Here is a 19,971-nt window from a genome sequence, read left to right as displayed (position 1 = left end):
TGGGTCTCTTGTAGACAGCAAATATACGCGTCTTGTTTCTGTATCCATTCAGCCAATCTGTGTCTTTTGGTGGGAGCATTTAGTCCATTTACATGTAAGGTAATTATCGATATGTATGTTCCTATTCCCATTTTCTTAATTGTTTTGGGTTCCTTATTGTAGGTCTTTTCCTTCTCTTGTGTTTCTTGCCTAGAGAAGATCCTTTAGCATTTGTTGTAAAGCTGGTTTGGTGGTGCTGAACTCTCTCAGCTTTTGCTTGTCTGTAAAGGTTTTAATTTCTCCATCAAATCTGAATGAGATCCTTGCTGGGTAGAGTAATCTTGGTTGCAGGTTCTTCTCCTTCATCACTTTCAATATGTCGTGCCAGTCCCTTCTGGCTTGCAGAGTTTCTGCTGAAAGATCAGCTGTTAACCTTATGGGGATTCCCTTGTGTGTTATTTGTTGTTTTTCCCTTGCTGCTTTTAATATGCTTTCTTTGTATTTAATTTTTGACAGTTTGATTAATATGTGTCTTGGCATATTTCTCCTTGGATTTATCCTGTATGGGACTCTCTGTGCTTCCTGGACTTAACTATTTCCTTTCCCATATTAGGGAAGTTCTTAACTATAATCTCTTCAAATATTTTCTCAGTCCCTTTCTTTTTCTCTTCTTCTTCTGGAACCCCTATAATACGAATGTTGGTGCATTTAATGTTGTCCCAGAGGTCTCTGAGACTGTCCTCAGTTCTTTAAATTCTTTTTTCTTTATTCTGCTCTGCAGTAGTTATTTCCACTATTTATTTTATCTTCCAGGTCACTTTTCCATTCTTCTGCCTCAGTTATTCTGCTATTGATCCCATCTAGAGTCTTTTTCATTTCATTTATTGTGTTGTTCATCATTGTTTGTTTCATCTTTAGTTCTTCTAGGTCCTTGTTAAATGTTTCTTGCATTTTGTCCATTCTATTTTCAAGATTTCGGATCATCTTTACTATCATTCTGAATTCTTTTTCAGGTAGACTGCCTGTTTCCTCTTCATTTGTTAGGTCTGGTGGGTTTTTATCTTGCTCCTTCACCTGCTGTGTGTTTTTCTGTCTTCTCATTTTGCTTACCTTACTGTGTTTGGGGTCTCCTTTTTGCAGGCTGCAGGTTCATAGTTCCTGTTGTTTTTGGTGTCTGTCCCCAGTGCCCAAGCTTGGTTCAGTGGGTTGTGTAGGCTTCCTGGTGGAGGGGACTAGTGCCTGTGTTCTGGTGGATGAGGCTGGATCTTGTCTTTCTGGTGGGCAGGTCCACGTCAGGTGGTGTGTTTTGGGGTGTCTGTCGAGTTGTTATGATTTTGGGCAGCCTCTCTGCTAATGGGTGGGGTCGTGTTCCTGTCTTGCTAGTTGTTTGGCATAGGATGTCCAGCACTGTAGCTTGCTGGTTGTTGAGTGAAGCTGGATGCTGGTGTTGAGATGGAGATCTCTGGGATATTTTCGCTGTTTGATATTATGTGCAGCTGGGAGCTCTCTCTTGTGGACCCGTGTCCTAAAGTTGGCTCTCCCACCTCAGAGGCACAGCACTAACTCCTGGCTGTAGCACCAAGAGCCTTTCATCCACACGGCTCCTTAATTTGGGATGATTCATTGTCTATTCATGTATTCCACAGATGCAGGGTACATCAAGTTGATTGTGGAGCTTTAATCCGCTGCTTCTCAGGCTGCTGGGAGAGATTTCCCTTTCTCTTCTTTGGTCTCACAGCTCACAGGGGCTCAGCTTTTGATTTGGCCCTGCCTGTGTGTGTAGGTCGCCGGAGGGCGTCTCTTTGCTCAGACAGGACGGGGTTAAAGGAGCCGCTGATTCGGAGGCTCTGGCTCACTCAGGCCAGGGGTAGGGAAGGTCACGGAGTGCATGGCGAGCCTGCGGCGGCAGAGGCCGGCGTGACGTAGCACCAGCCTGAGGCGCGCTGTGCGTTCTCCCGGGGGAGTTGTCCCTGTATCACGGGACCCTGGCAGTGGCGGGCTGCACAGGCTCCCCGGAAGGGGGGTGTGGATAGTGACCTGTGCTCGCACACAGGCTTCTTGGTGGCGGCAGCAGCAGCCTTAGCATCTCATGTCTGTCTCTGGGGTCCGCACTTTTAGCCGCGGCTCGCGCCCATCTCTGGAGCTTCTTTAAGCATCGTTCTTAATCCCCTCTCCTCGCGCACCAAGAAATAAAGAGGGAAGAAAAAGTCTCTTGCCTCTTCGGCAGGTCCAGACTTTTCCCCGGACTCCCTCCCAGCCAGCCATGGCGCACTAACCCCCTTCAGGCTGTGTTCACGCTGCCAACCCCAGTCCTCTCCTGGCGCTCCAATGGAAGCCCGAGCCTCCGCTCCCAGCCCCACCTGCCCCGGCGGGTGAGCAGACAAGCCTCTCAGGCTGGTGTGTGCTGGTCGGCACGGATCCTCTGTGAGGGAATCTCTCCGCTTTGCCCTCCGCACCCCTGTTGCTGTGCTCTCCTCCGCGGCTCCGCAGCTCCTCCCACCCTCCGCCACCCGCAGTCTCTGCCCGCGAAGGGGCTTCCTAGTGTGTGGACACTTTTCCTCCTTCACACCTCCCTCCCACTGGTGCAGGTCCTGTCCCTATCCTTTTGTCTCTGTGTATTCTTTTTTCTTTTGCCCTACCCAGGTACGTGGGGGGTTTCTTGCCTTTTGGGAGGTCTGAGGTATTCTGCCAGCGTTCAGTAGGTGTTCTGTAGGAGTTGTTCCACGTGTAGATGTATTTCTGGTGTATCTGTGTGGAGGAAGGTGATCTCTGCATCTTACTCTTCCACCATCTTCCCGGAAGTCCCCTGAGGTTTTCTTTTTAAAGGTTGATAACAGGTTCAATATCTTTACTCTTCTATTTTTACCTAGAAGATGTAGGTAATATGAAAAAGATGGAAATATGTTTTACTATGATTTTTTTCATATTTCATCTAAATTTTAAAATTGACAATTTTTTCAAAATTTCATATATATATATGTATGTAGAATTTTAGAAAATATCTGTACAATCTTTAGTGATATTCTCTTTTTAAACTTTTGGTGTTGAATATTTGTGCCTTATTTTTTTCTCTTGATCAGTCTTTTGACCAGTTTATTAAGAAGCCAATTATTGGCTCTGTTGATTTATTTTTTATTGATTTCCATTTTATTGATTTATTGTATCTCTTTTATTTTCCTTCTTAACTTTCTTTGGTCTTTGGATAGAACTTTCCAATCTCTAGCTCCTTGAAATTAATCTTCAGATGGTTGATTTTCATTTTTTGTTATTTAATACAATAAATTTTTCTCTAAAGACATGAGCTGCAGCCCACACATTTTGACTTGCTATATATTAATTTTCCCTAAGTTCAAACATTTGAAATTTCATTTTGATTTGTTCTCTGACCTATGGGTTATTTTGAATATCTTACATAATTTCCATACATTTGTGGGTTTTCTAGTTTCCTTTATATTATTTTTAGCTTAAATCCACTAACATCAGAGATATGTTTTATTTTACTTCTTTGAAATTTATTGATACTTGCTTTATAGTTTCATATATGAAAAGTTCCTGCAAGTATTCCATGTGTGCTTGATAGTAATATATATTGTGCAGCTGTTGGATTCTGTATTTTATGTATAAATTATTTAATGTTTAAATATTCTGTGTCTTTCTTGATATTTTTGCCTGTTCATTGTATCAGTTACTGAGAAATCTGTGCCAAGATTCCCTTCTGTATCTGGCAATTTATTTTTACGTCTTTTAAAATATTTGCTCTATGCAGTTTGATGCTATACATGTAGATGCACACAAACATTTATCTTCCTACTGAATAGACCTTTTTACAAATTTCCTTTATCTGTCAAGGTCACACTGGTAGTTGTTGGCAGAACTGAGACTAGAAATACAATCATTAAAAAAGAGGAAACAAAACAAACAAAAAAATAGAGAAAATAGGCCCCAAATGGAGTTACTTGTTCTAAGCCCCATGTAAGCAAACCAAGACTTAATACCCAAACTAATTGCATTTTCAACCTCTCCCAGGAATGTTTTCTTAAACCAGTTAATCTGAAATTTCCTAGTCAGCCATAGTGAGGCAATCTGCCTGTAGCCTCTTTCTGTCACCCAAAGGAAAATGAGATAGACCACTCTTTCCTCGTCGCTGCCCACTTCTGACTATGAAACTCTCATATTTTGTACAGTTCTTTGGAGCTCCTTTCTATTTTCTACATGGGATGCTCCCCTATTCATGAATCATTGACTAAAGCCAGTTAGATCCTCAGGTTTACTCAGCTGAATTTTATTTTTTAACAATCCATAGCAATCGTGAAGTATTTATTTAGCACTGTCTGTGGTAGCAGTGGGTCTGGGTCTGATCCAAGCTGATTCAAGCCTCTATCAGATAACGTCTTAGCCTTAAGGAAGACCAATACCATCATTATAGGGCATCTTTTTTTGACTGACAGGAATTTTTCCTAATCTTCATATCAAGGGGAAAAGATAGCCAAGATGAACTAATTAACAATTTAGAAGAGATGAATTAGAAAGCCTTAGTTTGAAAGGTGTGCCTTTTCTGCTTATTGAATGAATTACTTACATTTATGTTTTCTCTTACTCTGGAAAAGTCAGAGGAGTAATAAAAAAAAAATAGAGCTTTGAATTAACAACCGGACAATACTGATGAGTTGTAAATATAGTTTCAAATATTAAATTGTAGATAAATTTTTACCCCAACTATAATTTTCTTTTTCCTATGGAAAGTATTGTAAATATTTAATCCTTTGATAATTGCAAATTTTTTTGTGATAAAGCGTTTAGCCACTCATTCAAATATATTGAGCACCTACCTTGGGTGAAATTATCCTATGAGCCCATTCTCTCCAGATATAAACAATCCTATTAACTTTATTTTAAGATCACAGAAAAGTTGCAGACTATATTTTACAGTTGTAAAAGATAAAAACACCCAGATATTATAAAATTGACTCGGCAAAAACTTCCTTCTTATGGAGACAAAAATAGTTAATTTCTCATCCCTGACAGAAAAAAAGTAATAGGTGGTTCCCAATTACATTTAGCCTCTTAGCTACTTGCATGAACATGAGTAGAAAATGAGAAAAATAGACTCAGCAAAGTTAGTTATAATGAGAACACTACTAGAGAACACTACTTTTTGGGGGGTGATAGCAAAAATATATAGAAATATGCAAAAAAATGCCTACAGAAAGTCTATATTTATTTAAAAATACAGAATCTCTAAATCAGCTAATGACATAATAGCAAATATTGAGCAGAAGTAATATAAGAAAAATGGTAGGGGGGACCTTGAAGATGGCGGAAGAATAAGACGCGGAGATCACCTTCCTCCCCACAGATACACCAGAAATACATCTACACGTGGAACAACTCTTACAGAACATCTACTGAAGGCTGGCAGAAGACCTCAGACCTCGCAAAAGGCAAGAAACTCCCCACGTACCTGGGTAGGGCAAAAGAAAAAAAGAAAAAACAGAGACAAAAGAATAGGGACGGCACCTGCACCAGTGGGAGGGAGCTGTGAAGGAGGAAAAGTTTCCACACACTAGGAAGCCCCTTCGCGGGCGGAGACTGCGGGAGGCGGAGGGGGGAGCTTTGAAGCCACGGAGCAGTGCACAGCAACGGGTGCGGAGGGCAAAGAGGGGAGATTCCCGCACAGAGGATCGGTGCCGACCCGCACTCACCAGCCCGAGAGGCTTGTCTGCTCACCTGCCGGGGCGGGCGGGGCTGCGAGCTGAGGCTCTGAGGCTCGGGTTTCGGTTTCCGAAGGAACGCAGGGAGAGGACTGGGGTTGGCGGCTTGAACATAGCCTGAAGGGGTTAGTGCACCACAGCTAGCCGGGAGGGAGTCCCGGGAAAAGTCTGCACCTGCGGAAGAGGCAAGAGACTTTTTCTTCCCTCTTTGTTTCCTGGTGCGTGAGGAGAGGGGTTTAAGAACGCTGCTTAAAGGAACCCCAGAGACGGGCGCGAGCCGCGGCTGAAAGCACGGACCCCACAGACGGGCGCGAGCCGCGGCTGAAAGCGCGGACCCCAGAGACGGGCGCAATCCGCGGCTAAAAGCGCGGACCCCAGAGGCGGGCGGGAGACGTTAAGGCTGCTGCTGCCGCCACCAAGGGGCCTGTGTGCGAGCACAGGTCACTCTCCACACCCCTCTTCCGCGGAGCCTGTGCAGCCCGCCACTGCCAGGGTCCCGGGATCCAGGGACAACTCCCCCGGGAGAACGCACGGCGGGCCTCAGGCTGGTGCAAAGTCATGCCGGACTTTGCCGCCGCAGGCCCACCCCGCACTCCGTGCCCCTCCCTCCACGCCAGCCTGAGTGCGCCAGAGCCCCCGAATCAGCGGCTCCTTTAACCCCGTCCTGTCTGAGCAAAAAACAGACGCCCTCCAGCGACCTACACGCAGAGGCAGGGCCAAATCCAAAGCTGAGCCCCTGTGAGCTGTGAGACCAAAGAAGAGAAAGGGAAATCTCTCCCAGCAGCCTCAGAAGCAGCGGATTAAAGCTCCACAATCAACTTGATATACCCTGCATCTGTGGAATACCTGAATAGACAACGCATCATCCCAAATAAAGGAAGTGGACTTTAGGAGCAAGATCTATGATTTTTTTCCCTATTCCTCTTTTTGTGAATGTGTATGTGTATGCTTCTGTGTGAGATCTTGTCTGTATAGTCTTGCTTCCACCATTTGTCCTAGGGTTCTATCCGGCCATGGTTTTTTCTTAAAATTTTTTTCTTAATAATCAATTTTAATTATAATAACGTTATTATACTTTACCTTCGTTCTTTCTTTCTTTCCTTCCTTCCTTCCTTCCTTCCTTCCCTCCTTTAGACAATGAATCATCCCAAATTGAGGAGGTGGTCTCTGACAGCAAGATTTATGATTTTTCCCCCTTTACCTCTTTTAGTGAGGGTGTATGTGTATGCTTCTGTGTAAGATTTTGTCTGTATAGCTTCGCTTCCAACATTCGTCCTAAGGTTCTATCCATCCCTTTTTTTTTCCTAAATAAGAATTTTTTAATTCAATAACTTTATTATACTTTATTTTATTTTTACTGTATCTTCTTTCTTTCTGTCTTTTTCCTTCTTTCCCTCCTTCCTTCGTTCCTCCCTCCTTTCTTTCCTTCTTTGCTTCTTTCTTTCTTTCTTCCTTCCTCCCTTCCTTCCCTCCTTTCCTTCTTTCTTTCCTCATACTTCTACTAATTCCCTCTACTTTTTCTCCCTTTTATTCTGAGCCGTGTGGATGAAAGGCTTTTGGTGCTCCAGCCAGAAGTCAGGGCTCTGCCTCTGAGGCAGGAGAGCCAAGTTCAGGACACTGGTTCACAAGAGACTTCCCAGCTCCACATAATATCAAATGGCGAAAATCTCCCAGAGACCTCCATCTGAACACCAGCACACAGCTTCACTCAACGACCAGCAAGCCACAGTGCTGGACAACCTATGCCAAACAACTAGCAAAACAGGAACACAACCCCACCCATTAGCAGAGAGGCTGCCTAAGATCATAATAAGGCCACAGACACCCCAAAACACACCACCAGACGTGAACCTGCCCACTAGAGAGACAAGATCCAGCCTCATCCACCACAACACAGGCACTAGTCCCCTCCACCAGGAAGCCTACACAACCCACTGAACCAACCTTAGCCACTGGAGACAGGCATCAAAAACAGGAGGAACTACGAACCTGCAGCCTGCAAAAAGGAGACCCCAAACACAGTAAGGTAAGCAAAATGAGAAGACAGAAAAACACACAGCAGATGAAGGAGCAAGATAAAAATGCACCAGATCTAACAAATGAAGAGGAAATAGCCAGTCTTCCTGAAAAAGAATTCAGAAAAATGATAGTAAGGATGATCCGAAATCTTGGAAATAGAATGGACAAAATGCAAGAAACAGTTAACAAGGACCTAGAAGAACTAAAGATGAAACAAGCAACGATGAACAACACAATAAATGATATTAAAAGTACTCTAGATGGGATCAATAGCAGAATAACTGAGGCAGAAGAACGGGTAAGTGACCTGGAAGATAAAATAGTGAAAATAACTACTGCAGAGCAGAATAAAGAAAAAAGAATGAAAAGAACTGATGACAGTCTCAGAGACCTCTGGGACAACATTAAACGCACCAACATTCGAATTATAGGGGTTCCAGAAGAAGAAGAGAAAAAGAAAGGGACTGAGAAAATATTTGAAGAGATTATAGTTGAAAACTTCCCTAATATGGGAAAGGAAATAGTTAAGTCCAGGAAGCACAGAGAGTCCCATACAGGATAAATCCAAGGAGAAATACGCCAAGACACATATTAATCAAACTGTCAAAAATTAAATACAAAGAAAGCATATTAAAAGCAGCAAGGGAAAAACAACAAATAACACACAAGGGAATCCCCATAAGGTTAACAGCTGATCTTTCAGCAGAAACCCTACAAGCCAGAAGGGAGTGGCAGGACATACTGAAAGTGATGAAGGAGAAAAACCTGCAGCCAAGACTACTCTACCCAGCAAGGATCTCATTCAGATTTGATGGAGAAATTAAAACCTTTACAGACAAGCAAAAGCTGAGAGAGTTCAGCACCACCAAACCAGCTTTACAACAAATGCTAAAGGATCTTCTCTAGGCAAGAAACACAAGAGAAGGAAAAGACCTGTAATAACGAACCCAAAACAATTTAGAAAATGGGAATAGGAACATACATATCGATAATTACCTTAAATGTAAATGGACTAAATGCTCCCACCAAAAGACACAGATTCGCAGAATGGATACAGAAACAAGACCCTTATATATGCTGTCTACAAGAGACCCACTTCAGACCTAGAGACACATACAGACTGAAAGTAAGGGGATAGAAAAAGATATTCCATGCAAATGGAAACCAAAAGAAAGCTGGAGTAGCAATTCTCATATCAGACAAAATAGACTTTAAAATAAAGACTATTACAAGAGACAAAGAAGGACACTACATAATGATCAAGGGATCGATCCAAGAAGAAGATATAACAATTGTAAATATTTATGCACCCAACATAGGAGCACCTCAATACATAAGGCAAATACTAACAGCCATAAAAGGGGAAATCGACAGTAACACATTCATAGTAGGGGACTTAAACACCCCACTTTCACCCATGGACAGATCATCCAAAATGAAAATAAATAAGGAAACACAAGCTTTAAATGATACATTAAACAAGATGGACTTAATTGATATTTATAGGACACTCCATCCAAAAACAACAGAATACACATTTTTCTCAAGTGCTCATGGAACATTCTCCAGGATAGATCATATCTTAGGTCACAAATCAAGCCTTGGTAAATTTAAGAAAATTGAAATTGTATCAAGTATCTTTTCTGACCACAACGCCATGAGATTAGATATCAATTACAGGAAAAGATCTGTAAAAAATACAAACACATGGAGGCTAAACAATACACTACTTAATAATGAAGTGATCACTGAAGAAATCAAAGAGGAAATCAAAAAATACCTAGAAACAAATGACAATGGAGACACAACGACCCAAAACCTGTGGGATGCAGCAAAAGCAGTTCTAAGGGGGAAGTTTATAGCAATACAAGCCCACCTTAAGAAGCAGGAAACATCTCGAATAAACAACGTAACCTTGCACCTCAAGCAATTAGAGAAAGAAGAACCAAAAAAACCCCAAAGCTAGCAGAAGGAAAGAAATCATAAAACTCAGATCAGAAATAAATGAAAAAGAAATGAAGGAAACAATAGCAAAGATCAATAAAACTAAGAGCTGGTTCTTTGAGAAGATAAAATATATAAACCACTAGCCAGACTCATCAAGAAAAAAAGGGAGAAGACTCAAGTCAACAGAATTAGAAATGAAAAAGGAGAGGTAACAACTGACACTGCAGAAATAAAAGAGATCATGAGAGATTACTACAAGCAACTCTATGCCAATAAAATGGACAATCTGGAAGAAATGGACAAATTCTTAGAAATGCACAACCTGCCAAGACTGAATCAGGAAGAAATAGAAAATATGAACAGACCAATCACAAGCACTGAAATTGAAACTGTGATTAAAAATCTCCCAACAAAGAAAAGCCCAGGACCAGATGGCTTCACAGGCGAATTCTATCAAACATTTAGAGAAGAGCTAACACCTATCCTTCTCAAACTCCTTCAAAATATAGCAGAGGGAGGAACACTCCCAAACTCATTCTACAAGGCCACCATCACCTTGATACCAAAACCAGACAAGGATGTCACAAAGAAAGAAAACTACAGGCCAATATCGCTGATGAACATAGATGCAAAAATCCTCAACAAAATACTAGCAAACAGAATCCAACAGCACATTAAAAGGATCATACACCATGATCAAGTGGGGTTTATTCCAGGAATGCAAGGATTCTTCAATATACAGAAATCTATCAATGTCATAAACCATATTAACAAATTGAAGGAGAAAAACCATATGATCATCTCAATAGATGCAGAGAAAGCTTTTGACAAAATTCAACACCCATTTATGATAAAAAACCCTGCAGAAAGTAGGCATAGAGGGAACTTTCCTCAACATAATAAAGGCCATATACGACAAGCCCACAGCAAACATCATCCTCAATGGTGAAAAACTGAAAGCATTTCCACTAAGATCAGGAACAAGACAAGGTTGCTCACTCTCACCACTCTTATTCAACATAGTTTTGGAAGTTTTAGCCACAGCAATCAGAGAAGAAAAGGAAATAAAAGGAATCCAAATCGGAAAAGAAGAAGTAAAGCTGTCACTGTTTGCAGATGACATGATCCTATACATAGAGAATCCTAAAGATGCTACCAGAAAACTACTAGAGCTAATCAATGAATTCGGTAAAGTGGCAGGATACAAAATTAATGCACAGAAATCTCTGGCATTCCTATATACTAATGATGAAAAATCTGAAAGTGAAATCAAGAAAACACTCCCATTTACCATTGCAACAAAAAGAATAAAATATCTAGGAATAAACCTACCTAAGGAAACAAAAGACCTGTATGCAGAAAATTATAAGACACTGATGAAAGAAATTAAAGATGATACAAATAGATGGAGAGATATACCATGTTCTTGGATTGGAAGAATCAACATTGTGAAAATGACTCTACTACCCAAAGCAATCTACCGATTCAATGCAATCCCTATCAAACTACCAGTGGCATTTTTCAAAGAACTAGAACAAAAAATTTTGCAATTTGTATGGAAACACAAAAGACCCCGAATAGCCAAAGCAATCTTGAGAACGAAAGAAGGAACTGGAGGAATCAGGCTCCCTGACTTCAGACTATACTACAAAGCTACAGTTATCAAGACGGTATGGTACTGGCACAAAAACAGAAAGATAGATCAATGGAACAGGATAGAAAGCCCAGAGATAAACCCATGCACATATGGACACCTTATCTTTGATAAAGGTGGCAGTAATGTACAGTGGAGAAAGGACAGCCTCTTCAATAAGTGATGCTGGGAAAACTGGACAGGTACATATAAAAGTATGAGATTAGATCACTCCCTAACACCATACACAAAAATAAACTCAAAATGGATTAAAGACCTAAATGTAAGGCCAGAAACTATCAAACTCTTAGAGGAAAACATAGGCAGAACACTCTATGACATAAAGCACAGCAAGATCCTTTCTGACCCACCTCCTAGAGTAATGGAAATAAAAACAAAAATAAACAAATGGGACCTAATGAAACTTCAAAGCTTTTGCACAGCAAAGGAAACCATAAACAAGACCAAAAGACAACCCTCAGAATGGGAGAAAATATTTGCAAATGAAGCAACTGACAAAGGATTAATCTCCAAAATTTACAAGCAGCTCATGCAGCTCAATAACAAAAAAACAAACAACCCAATCCAAAAATGGGCAGAAGACCTAAATAGACATTTCTCCAAAGAAGATATACAGACTGCCAACAAACACATGAAAGAATGCTCAACATCATTAATCATTAGAGAAATGCAAATCAAAACTACAATGAGATATCATCTCACACCAGTCAGAATGGCCATCATCAAAAAATCTAGAAACAATAAATGCTGGAGAGGGTGTGGAGAAAAGGGAACACTCTTGCACTGCTGGTGGGAATGTGAATTGGTTCAGCCACTATGGAGAACAGTATGGAGGTTCCTTAAAAAACTACAAATAGAACTACCATATGACCCAGCAATCCCACTACTGGGCATATACCCTGAGGAAACCAAAATTCAAAAAGAGTCATGTACCAAAATGTTCATTGCAGCTCTATTTACAATAGCCCAGAGATGGAAACAACCTAAGTGCCCATCATCGGATGAATCGATAAAGAAGATGTGGCACATATATACAACGGAATATTACTCAGCCATAAAAAGAAACGAAATTGAGCTATTTGTAATGAGGTGGATAGACCTAGAGTCTGTCATACAGAGTGAAGTAAGTCAGAAAGAAAAAGACAAATACCGTATGCTAACACATATATATGGAATTTAAGAGAAAAAAATGTCATGAAGAACCTAGGGGTAAGGCAGGAATAAAGACGCAGACCTCCTAGAGAACGGACTTGAGGTTATGGGGAGGGGGAAGGGTGAGCGGTGACAGGGCGAGAGAGAGTCATGGGCATATACACACTAACAAACGTAGTAAGGTAGATAGCTAGTGGGAAGCAGCCGCATGGCACAGGGATATTGGCTCGGTGCTTTGTGACAGCCTGGAGGTGTGGGATAGGGAGGGTGGGAGGGAGGGAGACGCAAGAGGGAAGACATATGGGAACATATGTTTATGTATGACTGATTCACTTTGTTATAAAGCAGAAACTAACACACCATTGTAAAGCAATTATACCCCAATAAAGATGTTAAAAAAAAAAAAAGAAAACAAAAATGGTAATTATTAATTTACAGATGACTTGGGACCACCATGACTTGGGAACAGGAGTGTAACTCCACATTCTGGAACCCATTCCAGATGGCACAGCAAAACTACCAGAGAATATGCAAGGCACATTTTTAGGCATCTCAGGAGAAAACTAAAGTTAAAATGCACGATACATGTTGCTATATTCTGGTGGCCAAACATTACTAAAGAAAATGACATGGGCTTCCCTGGTGGCGCAGTGGTTAAGAATCCGCCTGCCAATGCAGGGGACACGGGCTCAAGCCCTGGTCCAGGAAGATCCCACATGTCGTGGAGCAGCTAAGCCCGTGTGCCACAACTACAGAGCCCGCGAGCCACAATTACTGAGCCCGCGAGCTACAACTACTGAGCCCACCTGCCGCAACTACTGAAGCCTGTGCCCCTAGAGCCCATGGTGCTCCGCAACAAGAGAAGCCACTGCAATGAGAAGTCCACACACTGCAACAAAGAGTAGCCCTGCTCGCTGCAGCTAGAGAAAGCCCACACACAGCAACGAAGACCCAATGCAGCCAAAAAAAAAGAAAAAAAAAGACATGACTGGGAAATTCCTTTAAGAAAAAAAAGAGAGAAAATGACATAACAGTACAGATACGTGTAGAAATTTATGGTTTCCAATCTCGATCTGGTCCACCGTGCAACATGGCAGCCTTTTATAGATTTCTATTCCATTTGCTTTCTTTTTCCTACACGGACAATTCCTAATGTATAACCATCCTTCACATGGTCCGCAAATTGTCCCTATTCGTCTTACTATCAGGAGGTGACTATACCTTTTACATCATGGAGAAAATAGAGGGTCTGCCCACAATACCAAATTGCGATTTTATTTGTCTTTATATCATTTCCTTCCTTCTTGGTGAAAACATGTATCTTTCTTCCTATCGAGTTATCCTCTGCCCTGGTGTCTTGGATCCTCATACCTCTAATCTCTTATGCAACTTAAAATCATCTTCTCTTTCCTAAGGCATTAACTTCTTCACTGTCTTCTTCCCATTTTCTGTTGTAAAAGTACTCTCCCTCCAGCCACTACTCGTTCATAGCCGTGCTTCCTAAAAGCATCACCGATATCCGTTTTCTTCAGTTCCTTCATCCCACTGATTCCTTACACAATACATTCTGTCAACATTATTCTACCAACAACATCCCTGACTGTGTTCATTTTATCTGTCCTCTTTCTCACCTTTGGTCGTGTTGAGCCATTCTCTGTTCTTCAACCTTTTTACTCCCTTAGAGTTATGGAGTGTTCTTTCCAGTTTCTTTTCCCACTCCTCTGTTTAAGCCTCCTGTGCAAGTTCCTCTTCTTGCATCTGCCTCTGAGTGATAGTGTTCCTCCAAGTGCCAAGCTTAACCTTGTCCTCCTCCTAATCTTTACTGGATTATCTCTTCTATCTTGATGGTTTTGAGAGCCATAGAGATATAACTGTGTACTTTCCTGAGACTCAAATGTCTCCAGCCTTCTAGGGAGCTCCAGTGAATATACTGTAAATTTCAAATTCAGTCTGGGAATTCATTATCTTGCATCTGAGCCTCAAAATTGATCCTTCTTCTTAATAATATTAATAATGTAAATAGTTAAGATCTCTTGAGAACTATCTTGTTTAATATACTTGATCACTATTAACTTCATTTTCTGAGCACAGTGAGACAGAAAAACGTTAAATAGTTTACCCAAGATTGTGTGGCTAGTAAGTGAATGTTTGGCTCCTGGGCCCATGTTCTTAACCATAACACCCATGGCACAATAGTTCATGAGTCTCTCTGCCAACTTCTTAAACTAGAGTTTCATTTTTTCTCACCTGATCAAGTACAGCACCCTTCTAATTGGTCCTCTTAACTCTATATTCATCTCCTTCCAATCTATCCTCCACATGGCTACCAGAGTTATCTTTCTAGAAGATAAATAGGATCTCATTAAAATCTTTCAATGGCTTCTTATGACCTATGATAAAGTACCAGATATTTAACATGGGTTACAAAATCCTTCAAAATATGTCACTGACTGTCATGTCTTATCCTCAGCTGACAGCCCACTGATATTTGCTTCTGTTATTTTGCTTTTGTTGTTGTCTCTGTCTGAGTTGTCCTTCCTCTGGTGTGTCCATCTGGAGAGCATTTCCTTATTTTCGAAGACTTGCTTAAATATAAATTTCATGTTCTGCATACTGGATTATGCGTTTCTTCTCTTGTATTTCCATAACACTTTGTACGTATTTTTATTGCAGTGTAAGCTAACTTGCTATACTTACTTGTTAACATGTCTCTCTTACGCTAATCTGATAAACTCTGATTTGTCTGTGTGTATATTTTTTCTGCAGCAAGCATATTGCCTAGTATACAGAAGTTAATTTAATGTGATTTTTATGTGTGGAAGGAAGAAAGGAAGGAAGGAAGAAGGGAAGGAAAGAATTGCATTCTGGAAATATAAAACAATGTACTTAATTTTGAAATGGCAAAATTTTAGAGCAGGTTATTAAATACATGTTTCTAAATATTTTTAAATGGAAGTAAATAATAATTGGACTACAACATGAATTTATTAAAAGCAGAGTAACACCTGCTGACATTTACTCTTTTAATAAAGTTAATGATTTCATAGAGCTACAAAATAAGTAGAGAGAATTGAGAGTCTTTAAAGCATTTGGCCAAGACTATTGTGATACCCTTGCAAATAGGAAAGATAAAGCTGGATGAAATAATAATGCTAAGTGGATTCATAGATGATTCAATTCTCTATCCTGTGAAGATTTTGATTTCTACATTTTTTAAGCCTTGTAGGGAGTCTTTACTTGCATATTATTCTGATTTTGTTATTTTACTCTTTTATTTTTAATGAATAAAGTTATAGAAGACAAATGTGTCACATTTGTGGAGTGACATAAAGCTGTAGAAGGACTGTACAATACTGGAAAGAACAAAGACTTTAGAATCAGACACACTTGGCTTTAAATCTCATTGCAACATGTCCCTGTTTTGTGAGAACTTAATCTGTCTGACTAGCTTCCCTTATACATAAAAAGGGAATAATAATATCTAATTCATAGAGTGGTTTTGAGTGTTCATTAGATAAGACTTGTAATGCAGGAAAAGCTGTAGACACATTAAAAGATATCTCTTAGTTATTATTAAGGATTATGACTTTAAAGAATTATAATCTTTAAAAAATACTGAGTTAGTCCTGAAACTAACAATATATAGGCAATTAACTCCTAAATCTTAGTTTAAATATTAACTGTCATGCACTGCTCTGACTTGTTAGCTATTTATATGAGATCAAGGGTTTTAAATGAGCCCAAACTCATTATGAGTCAACAATGTGGCATGATTGACATACAGAACAATAACAGATTTAATGTTAGCCTATGTAAACATAAATATAGTGCCTAGAGCAATTTGTGAGACATTTCCCCCCCTTACCCTGTTATGTTAGTCGGTCCATAGCTGACATATTATTCTCTTTCATGGATGCCAGAGAAGAAGGGACTGGAAACCATGTCGTGGGGGAACCATTTAAAGATGCAGCATTAATCCTACCCAGAGGCAGACTTTCAGAGGAATTAGCACTGTCTTTTGATTTTGAAAGGATCATTATGTGAAATAAGTACTCACTTTATTCAGTGAGTACTTATGTCTTGAGACTATGAAAGATAGACATCTAATACAGGGAAATTTTTCCTCAATGTAGATTTTAAAACTTGCCTATGTTTGGGAATTTCCAAACATTGAATGACCTATTTTGTAACTCAGTGTGTTCTTTGTCACTGTGCCCCCAGGAGTGTTTGGAGATTGGGCAACCACCAGTCAGGCCATCGTGGAAGAGCTTATTGCAGTGAATTGGAGGTGAAAAGGATGAGCTCTAAGGTCTAACATGTTTGGAGAGCCTGTAAATTTTGTAGTCCTATAGAACCTGCATATTTTTTAAACATCTTTTGTACATTAATAACAACAACAAAGATGAGTTAGGACATATATCATAAACCTCTAAGAAGTAGTTCTAATACAGAGAGAGGTTTGCCCTGGGTTTATAAGGCTTCGGTTTGATTCCCACCTCTGTCCCTTGCTTGGTCAATTTATTAATCTCTCTGAATAGTTTCTCATTTGCAAAGGGAAAAGATATATAAGATATCTGGCAAGACTAAATCCAATGGAGTATTTTTAATGACTATTTCTGGCACGTATTAGTTCTTAATACAGATCTTTGTTTTGCTTAGACCCTGGGTGTTGTTGGTGTATGTGAAAATTACATTATAACGTTGGAGAAAATTTCCTGCCAAATGATTCATTGACAGATGGCAAATCAGTACGAGTCTGTCACATACATTTTAATGACAGGTGGGCTGCTGGAGACAACTTTGTTTTTATGGCTAATATTATTGGCCTGGACAGAGAATCTGAATTCTCGGCTTATTTGGGGGCTGGCATACCACTGACACGGATTGCATAAATTGGAGTCAATGCCACATTTTCACATATCATCCCAGCCTGGAGAGTGAACACAGAATAAGTCAGTGGAATAAATGAAGACAAAAGCAGTAGAGGGATTTTTCCAATATTGTTGCTCACATTCAAGGGCAGGTGTTGCTTAGGTAACTGCTCTGCCACTGACATATGCTGTGACAGAGTGCATGGCAGTAGTAACAATACTGCAAGTACCATCTCTGATGGGCTTGAAATGAAGACATCTGTTTTCCTTTGGAAAGTGTGAGACAATGTGGTTGACACAGAGGCACTATTTAAATCTAAGGCATACGCATTCTTGCGCTTACTCAAAATGGTACATGATAGTTGGGAATTATTTTATTCTCTTCTCATGAGTCTTTTTCTAGACTCTAGAAAAGTGAGTCTGAGAAAGACTGAATGACTGGGGAATAGTTGACCCTTTATTTTTTCTATGATAAAGTGTTAAGAAGCATACGATCTTCAAAAGTTGAGCTATCGGGCTTCCCTGGTGGCGCAGTGGTTGGGAGTCCGCCTGCCGATGCAGGGGACGTGGGTTCGTGCCCTGGTCCGGGGGGATCCCACGTGCCGCAGAGCGGCTGGGCCCGTGAGCCATCGCCGCTGAGCCTGTGCGTCCGGAGCCTGTGCTCCGCGGCGGGAGAGGCCACAGCAGTGAGAGGCCCGCGTACCGCAAAAAAAAGTTGAGCTATCAGTTAAGAGAGTAAAAATAAAGAATTTTGTTAATATAGAGGGTGATCTATAAAAATATGGAATCATTAGGTTGTACACCTGAAATTAATATGATATTGTAAGTCAACTATACTTCAATCAAAAAACAAAAAGAATCTTGTGTCATTTTCTTACTAATCGAAAGTTAATGATATCTTCTGAAAGCTCCCAAGGTTCTGCTTAGTTCCTGATTGAACTTGAAGAGGCTCTTAGTCTCTCTGAGTCCTCATCTCATCTGTGAACTGCAGCTTACATGCCTAAATCTCAGATTGTGAGATAAATTATGAGTGCATAAGCACTGCCTGGCTCATGTGATTCCTGGCAACCCATGATCTCAGAAAGAGAGAGATTCCTTCTCTCCAGGATTCTACTTGTGCCTGAAAAAAGGACTTTTGCTCTAGACATGGCCACCCCTGGACCCATCAGTGCATCTCAAGGTTATGGGGACACCTAGATGACTCAGTCTCGTTTCAGAAGGCATGGAAGCCAGCATGTGATTCAGTCTTGCCATGTGGAAGAAGAGCATTTCCAGATACAAAAATGGCCTTTTTTATCACAGAAAAAGGAAAGTGACACTGAAGAAGCAAAACAGCAGACATCTACTCTAAAATTTTAAAAAGAATCTGCTTTTTTATTATTCTAAACCTCTTACTTCTTATGTGTTTGGCTTTTAGAGTACACATTTTCTAAGAATTTCTTGTGTTGAAAATAGGTGGTTAATCTCAGAAGTGTACTCTTCCTTGGGGAACTCAAAGATGCTTATATCTATTTACAGTATATTTGATAGACCTCATATTTTTTTTCTCCCCGTTTATCCATTGTCAAGTGTTTTCAAACAGATAAGCTTCTATGTATTGCCTTAGGCCCATTTTTAAATTGAATTGGTTTCTGTATTATTATTCTTTCCATATTGAGAACTGAACCAAAAGTTGATATATTCCAGAACAGTCTAGATAATGCATATCTTTGGAATTATCTTCTACTTCTACTTCATCTCTTTCTGAAGTTTTGAGCAGATGAATATATGAAAGAATTACAATCTCGGAATCTAATATTAATAGAATTGCTAACAGATCTCTTATTCTCTAACTCTTCCCTTACCTCCCCGAGGATGCTTGCCTTGGAGGAGCTATAGTTCCAGAATTCAATGTTCCACCACTGCAACTACTTCCTACGCTACTCATCCATCACCATCCCCTCCTAAGTTGCCTCTGCTGGAGCTGATACTTACCATGAATTGATTTCTGAAGTTCTAATACTTGGTAAGGTGAATAAAGGAAAAGTCGTGGGATAGAGAGGAGGCAACTTCAAAAGCAGCCCTCCCAGAGAAAAAAAACCAGAATCTCATTTTCTGTTTGCTGATCCAAGAACAGACTGGGGAGATGGATTAAGACCTTACATTTAATGAGCTGCCTCACAAGCCCAATAAATTGGTCCAAAGTTAGATGTTTAAAGTCTGTTTCATTTGCTTTACACATAATCCTTGCCTTTTTTTTTTTTTTTTGTCAAAATGTTGATTCCTGATCTTAGTTTACCTTACTTAATTTTTTATCTTTTGGGTAAGAATTTGGGATAGTTGCATTAAGAGCAACTAACATGACTCTATTTCAAACAGAAGAATGATCTTCCTGTAATTTCTAATTAAAAAGTGATTCAGAATTTCATGATGTTAATGATGTATGTGTGCCTTATTCTGTAGAATATGAAAAGCCATTGAAGGTTTTCGAAGTTTTCTTCAAATAATTTTAGTTGATGGATTTTACTTTTGGTTGGTTCTTTAATTTTTTGCTGTTGTTCATTCAATTCTCTCTCATCCCTAGATTTTTTTTAATTTAATTTTTATTTTATGTTGGAGTATAGTTGATTTAATGTTGTGTTTCAGGTGTACAGCGAAG

At 40.1% G+C, this 19,971-nt stretch overlaps 1 long non-coding RNA gene across 1 annotated transcript in view; it reads left to right on the top strand.

The window, feature by feature from the left end:
• The window catches only part of LOC137203441 (uncharacterized), a 30,580-nt gene extending 10,897 nt beyond the window's left edge, over positions 1-19,683 (top strand). Inside the window, exon 5 of the long non-coding RNA XR_010933117.1 lies at positions 16,684-19,683. This is a non-coding gene — a long non-coding RNA (uncharacterized lncRNA). The remainder of the gene's footprint in view (positions 1-16,683) is intronic.
• The last annotated feature ends 288 nt before the right edge of the window (positions 19,684-19,971 follow it).

The sequence above is a fragment of the Pseudorca crassidens genome, chromosome 12, assembly GCF_039906515.1.
Source record: "Pseudorca crassidens isolate mPseCra1 chromosome 12, mPseCra1.hap1, whole genome shotgun sequence".
Taxonomy (NCBI): Eukaryota; Metazoa; Chordata; class Mammalia; order Artiodactyla; family Delphinidae; genus Pseudorca; species Pseudorca crassidens.
The sequence above is the reverse complement of the archived record's forward strand: the minus strand, read 5'-3'. Positions and strand labels throughout refer to the sequence as shown.